The following is a 7,224-nucleotide window of genomic DNA, read 5'->3' on the forward strand; positions in this document are numbered from 1 at the left end:
TTCTAGAACCATATCTTCTGCCTTAAAGGGTACACAGCATGAGGAATCTGGACTGGAACTAGAGATGGGAATCAGACCCAGGTACATGGGATGTAGGTATCCCAGGTATTTTCTAACTGCTGTGCCAAGCACCTGTCCTCAGTTATGTGTTTAAATCAAACCTTAATTTGAAGATGAATATGCATTTGTAAGAAACCTTGACTCAGTTTTGCCACTGGTAACATACATCAAAATTGCAGTAAAATGACACACCCAAGATATTAGCAGTCAGAATAACCAAAGAACCAAACAGGTGTATCAACACACTGTCTACCATGTGGCCCTTTCCCAGCCATAGCCATCTCCCTTCTGGCCCAATATCTGCTCTCCTTCACCATTAATATTTAAAATATTATATAAAGTAAAAAAAAACATACCTAAGAAAAATATTGGAGTAGATATCTCTGGGGCCCTGTTCTGCTGTGTCTGGGGTCAACACTATGGTCTTGGAGCTAAAATACATGTAGGGCCTTGGATGCAGGATAAAATCCAAAGAGACATAAAACACTCAAGCATGTTAAACTGCATTGTCCAGCAAAGATATTAAAGTAGTGATATACATGGGGATTATGGGCATAAAAGAGAAAAACAGAAATATCAGATTTTCCTATACTATGAGTTATGTTGCCATGTGTGGTCTCCCTGTAGGAGCAATAAAACATGATACTTATTTTTTCCAGAAAAAACAGCACTCAGCACAATAGATGTCAGGTAAGAAAAAACCCATTCCTAAGATGTCCTTACTGTCCCATGAGAAAAATACAAATTCTCAAATATTTCCAATCCAGTGTTAGGATTAACTTTGGGGAAGCAGGAAAATATCAAAGAGGAACAAGTGGGATTCAGACAACAGAAGGCTTAGTAATTGAGTTACTGAAACTGTTGGGAGGTTGAAATCTACATAACATAAACTCTAGCAAATAAATGAGAAAGTTCTATTTTCTTAATCAGAATCTAGAGTAAGAATTTCTGGCTCTGAGTTGTGAGCCCCACAATTCTTGGCACTTCTTATGCCCCAAGGCAGTTGGCCCATTTATAGTTTCCCTCCAAAAGTACTTTTCAGGGCCCTCTTTATGTCATCATTCCTTAAACTGTAGATGAAAGGGTTCAGCATGGGGGTGACCACCGTGTACATCACTGAGGCTGTTGCAGTTGAGCGTGATTTTTGGTGGCAGCAGAGCTAAGGTAAACTCCTAGCCCTGTGCAATAGAATAAGGAGACGACGGAGAGGTGAGAGGCACAGGTGGAGAATGCTTTATACTTCCCCTGAGCTGAGGGGATTACACGGATGGAGGAGACAATCTTAGAGTAGGAGTACAGGATCCCAGCCAGAGGACCTCCTGTCAGCAGCACAGATATAAAATAGATCACGAGATCATTAAGAAAGGTGTCAGATCAGGCAATCTGGATCACCCGGCTCAGTTCACAGAAAAACTGGGGGATTTCCAGGGGTATGCAGAAGGACAGCCACAACACCATTAGGCTTTCCAACAAGGCATGCAGGACACTGATGACCCAGGACACCAGGGCCAGCTGCACACAGAGCCTGGGGTTCATGAAGACTGTGTAGTGCAGGGGGTGACAGACGGCCATGAACCTATCATAGGACATCACAGCAAGGAGAAAGTTGTCTAAGCTTCCAAAAACCAGAAAGAAGAACATCTGGGTGATGCAACCTGCATAGCTGATGGCTTGGCTCTGTGTCTGGATGTTCACCAGCATCTTGGGGACAGTGGTGGAGGTGAAGCAGACATCCACCAAGGACAGGTTGGAGAGGAAGAAGTACATGGGTGTGTGGAGGTGGGGGTCTGAGAGGATGGCCAGGACAATGAGCAGGTTCCCAGCCACAGTGACCAGGTACATGGAGAGGAAGAGTCCAAATATGAGGGGCTGCAGTGCTGGGTCCTCTGAGAATCCCAGAAGGAGGATTTGGGAAAGTCCTGTATCATTCTTTGGCTCCATTTTCTTGAGGCAACTACTTGGTAAGAGATCAACAAAAAGACTGTTTTTCAAGAATCAGTCATTGGTCACATAGGTGAAATGCTGTGATTCCCACTTTGCAGGTTGATTTCTACCTCGTATGTATGCATCTGGGAGCTCCTGTACTGTCATCTCTGAGTAAGGTTTCCTTACCACTTCACATTTTCACTAAAGTTCATGCACACATTCTTCTTCTTTATGTAGAAATTTTTCTGGCACTTAAGCCGTAGAAATTGATTTCTGATCTAGTTCTTAGCATTGTGCAGTCAACAGATCTTCCATGCTGAAAAACAAATGTCGGGGACTGCGCAACACGTGGCCTCTTAGCGGTAAACTACTGAAGTAGAGCTAAGCAGCCCAGGCCGGAAAGTACTGATAACGCCACCCTGTGTCTTAAGAGTTTATGACCATTCTCCCACCTGCATAAGCATTGCAGCTGCAAGATAACCTTGTGACCTCCCTCTGCTTGCATAGGCATTGCAGATACAAGGTAAACTACCCTCCTCCCCTCGCCCAACATCCTGCCTTCATGATATATAAGTGAGTGGTTAAAAAAATAAAGACACAGCTTGAACAGCCATGTTGTCTTGCTGTCATCTTTGTGTCTCCTGTCCCTTTCATTCCCCATTCTAGGTACTTGGCCCTAGTTGACGTTCTGCGGGACGGGACAACTGGCGCCCAACGTGGGGCTTGAGTGTGGCCCTTGGGGTTCGAGTGCCTGTAAGATTGGAGGAACACCGCCTTCCAGGAGGAAAACTTGGATCCAAGTGATTGTGCAACCAGCTTGGAACTGCCCACCCGAGATCATTAGCATCAGTCGACGCTGCAGAGTGAAGATGGCACAAGGTAAGTGACGGCCATGCGACAGGCATTATCGTCACGGGAAATGTTCATTTCAGGTCTCAGGGAGGCCCTCAAGATACGAGGAGTTCAGGTTAAAAATAAGGATCTACTTGGACTAGTGCGATGGCATTGGTACATGCCATCTTGATGGAATTGTGTTGGAATCCCCTGCACATTTCTAACTCCACCATTTGCGGCCAGTCCGATTGAGCATGTTCCAAATTGTTTATCTCCTCCCTCTCTTTTTCCACTCTTAGATTTAACAGGGATCACTTTTCAGTTAAAATTTAAACACCTGAGAATAATTGTGTGTTAATTACTGAGTTCAACCAATAGTACTAGAACAACAACAACAACAACAAATACTAAAAAGGATAAAGTATTACATTGTACATCTAAAGTCAGGACAGGAGCTGATCAGTTCATTGTTGCTTATAGTGTCCATTTCACCTAACAGGTTTCCTCTTTGGCGCTCAGTTGTCACTGATCAGGGAAAACAAATGATATTTTTCTCTTTGGGACTGGCTTAATTCACTCAGCATGATGTTTTCCAGATTGCTCCATCTTGTTGCAAATGACTGGGTTTCATTGTTTCTTACTGCTGTATAGTATTCTATGGAGTACATGTCCCATAATTTCTTTATCCAGTCTACTGTTGATGGGCATTTGGGTTGGTTCCTAGTGATCAATTTCAGCTCACAATTGATAGCTCTGAGAGGTCTAAGAGTCAAAGAGATCACACAAACAAGACAAGTATCTGCTAATACTAACTGATAGAATCAAAAAGGGAGAGAAAGATCCAACATGGGAAGTGGGATACACAGCAGACTCATAGGATGGCAGATGTCCTAAACAACACTCCGGCCTCAGAATCAGCCCTCAAGGCATTCAGATCTGGCTGAAGAGCCCATGAGAGTATAGCAGGCATGGAAAGCCAAGATATCATGGAAAAAAAAAAAGACCTAAATGAAGGATCTCTGTGAGTGAGATCCCAGTGGAAAGAACGGGGCCATCAAAGAAGGAGGTACCCTTCTCCGAAGGGAGGAGAGAACCTCCACTTTGACTATGACCCTATCGGAATAAGATCAAAGTCAGCGAACTCTAAAGGCTTCCATAGCCCTGGCAACTCATGACTAGAGCCTAGGGAGATTACTGACGCCATGAACAGGAGTGTCAAATTGTTAAGTCAGCAACAGGAGTCACTGTGTACTTACACCCCATGCGGGATCTGTCCCTAATGTGTCGTCTAAAGCCAAGTGATGCTATGACTGGTACTGAAACAGTATTTTTATACTTTGCGTTTCTGTGTGGGCGCAGACTGATGAGGTCTTTGCTAATTATATACTGAAGTGATCTTCTGTATATAAAGAGAATTGGAAATGAAAAAAAAAAAACAACCTGGTGTTAAAATGGAAATGCATAGAAAATTAATTATTTTGAAAAAAAAATTATGTAGGATCTCTGTCTTTAATGTGCTGTACATTGCTATTTAATGCTATAATTAGTAATCCAATGGTAGTTTTTTCACTTGATATTGCTATATGGGCAAAATGTTGAAATCTTTACCTAATATATACTAAATTGATCTTCTGTATACAAAGAGAATTGAAAATGAATCTTTACATGAATGGAAGGGGAAAGGGAGCGGGAGGGGGGAGGGTTGCGGGCGGAAGGGAGGTTGTGGGAGGGGAGAAGCCATTGTAACCCATAAGCTATACTTTGGAAATTTATATTCATTAAATAAAAGTTTAATAAAAAAAATAAATAAAAAAAATAAAAATAAGGATCTAAAGGCATTTTTTGAGTATGTAGAAAAATTGTGTCCCTGGTTCCCCAAGGAAGGAAGAATTGACGAGGTCAAGTGGGAAAGAGTTGGAAATTGTTTATAGGATTTTCATGATTTCAGTTGAAGTAAATGTTACCTTTTTAAAGTTAATATTACTATGTGAAATAAGGAATTGTGGTGACAAAGTGTCCGGACTACCCATTCTGTTTTTGTATTATGTACTAACTCTACCCTTATTATTGATAGGAATGCTCAGACAGATTATGCTTGGTTTGCTTTACAAAAAATGTAAATCCAAATATGCCACAAATGGTTAAGATTCCACAAACCTGCAAGAATATAACAGTCACGGTACTGTTTTTTATGTCCCCGACATGGATGCCCAAGAAGCTAATTCCCCTCAGATATGTTTCAATTTATCCTTAAAACACCTTAAATATTATTGTGTTTGATTTCTGAATGTATACTTGTTTGAAAAATTTGTATTGTATTCTTATAATGATGTGTTAAGTATGCCTACACCTCAATGCAACCTTAGGGCCAAATGTAAGATTTCTAAAATGAAGAGGCTTGTATCTAGGTTTGGCTCTGATAAACAAGCAACTTGTCTGCCAGATAACCTTCTCCTGCTCCTTGGGAGCCTGGCCAGTTCCCAGGGAGGAGGATAAAGGAATGTTTCTGATAACAGGTAGACATGCTTCGTGTCTCAGCTCTCTGGCCAAGATCCGGGATGGGATGCACTGCTTGCCTAAAATCTTGGCAATGAGCCACCCTTGTCCTTGGGGGCTTTAAGAGGGAGCCAGAACAAGCCTCTGCTACTGCTGTTTCATCCCGGGGGAACACACAGTCAAGCTGAATGTTAAACATGCCGGTGATGATTACTGATAATGTTTAATTCTCAATATGGATTAAAGATTGCCTAGTGATGCCGACAGTACTGTAAATTCTGCCAAACATAAGTACAACACGGGCATGGATCAATTGGCTACTGTGGCTGAGGTGTTCTGTGACAGTCCCTTTCATGAGAGATTAACAAAATAAATTCGCTTAAAAACAGGACATTCAGGACCTGCCGTTCTGCATGGTATGTCATTACAAAAATCAACAAGGAGGGTTATGCTCAACAAAACGAGGGTGCTATAAATGTGGGCAGCAGGGACATGTATAAAAATCATCCAAAAGCTAAAAATCAAAATAAAACTCCTCCTGGGACTTGCCCCCAGTGCAAAAGGAAAAGGCATTAGGTCAATAAATGTGGCTCCAAAACTAATAAAAAAGGTAATTCATTAAAGAACAAAGTCAGGAAACTGGAAGAGGGGCCAGCCCCTGGCCCTGGTATCCCAAAGGACAAACCCTGGGGCAGTACGGTTTGTCCCCTCCCAGCCTCAGGCTCAGCAAATACCTCAACAATGGTTTCCCTCCAATGAGCAACCCCAGGTAGCGCAGGACTGGACCTCTGTGCCGCCTCTGATACAATATTAGATTCCACCCAGGGCCCACAAATTATCCCTACAGGGGTGTGGAGCCCCTTGCCTTCGGGCACCTGTGTTTTTATTCTTGGCCAAGCATCAGCCACCCTTAAAGGCATTCAAGTTGTTCCCGGTATTATTGACGGTGACTTTACCTGGGAGATAAAAATCCTAGCAGCCACTATTAATGGAGTAGCTATCGTTCCACAGGGCACCCGTCTAGCACAACTAGTTCTTCTGCCTTTAATTACTGGAAATACATCCTCAATTTCTTCCAGGCCCTGAGGCATTACCCCTTTGAGCTCCTTGGATGCTTATTGGGTCCAGCCAATTACAAAAAATAGGCCTGTGTTAACCCTTACTATTGAAGAAAAGCATTTCAAGGACATTTTAAATAAAGGGACGGATGCCACAGTCATATCTCAAGATCATTGGCCTGCCCATTGGCTGCTGACTGCATCTCTCACCAATTTGCAAGTTATAGGCCAGTCCAACAACCCCCAAGTCAGTTCAAGGGTATTACATTGAAAAGATAAGGAAGGCAAGCAGGGCACTGTGACTCCTTTTGTATTACCAGGCCTCCCTGTTAACCTGTGGAAACGTGACATTCTCTCCCAAATGGAAGTTATCCTTTGCAGCCCTAATGCTGTGGTCACACAACAAATGCTGTGCATGGACTATGTGCCTGGCATAGGACTTGAAAAAATGAGACAGGGCATACCTCAACCTATTACAGCCCCCTCTAAAACAGATAGACATGGGCTCGGATATTCAGATTTTTAGTAACGACCACTGGAGTTTTTGGCAAAAATCCCTCATGCCCAATAAAAAAGGTCAACCTCTTTTCTGGGTCCATCTCCCCATTTCCTCATCTAAAGTAATTACAGTATATTTATCTCAGGTAGCTTCAATAATCATCAAGGCTCATTTCCTTTCCCGCCAATATTTCGGAGAAGACCCCCATGTTGTAGTAGTGCCATAACCCGAGAACAGACACAGTTCCTTCTTCAAACTTCTGATGACTGGGGGATAGCCATGTCAGGATTTATGGGAACCATTGACAATCACCTCCCTGATGATGCCATGTTACAGTTTGCCCAATCCTAT

General features: G+C 42.7%; 1 pseudogene; it reads right to left on the reverse strand.

Moving 5' to 3' along the window:
• Window positions 1–1,047: 1,047 nt before the first annotated feature.
• On the reverse strand, window positions 1,048–2,001 carry LOC133749281 (olfactory receptor 7A17-like; annotated as a pseudogene).
• Between the last annotated feature and the right edge of the window lie 5,223 nt (window positions 2,002–7,224).

Source organism: Lepus europaeus, chromosome 20, assembly GCF_033115175.1.
Source record: "Lepus europaeus isolate LE1 chromosome 20, mLepTim1.pri, whole genome shotgun sequence".
Classification (NCBI taxonomy): domain Eukaryota; kingdom Metazoa; phylum Chordata; class Mammalia; order Lagomorpha; family Leporidae; genus Lepus; species Lepus europaeus.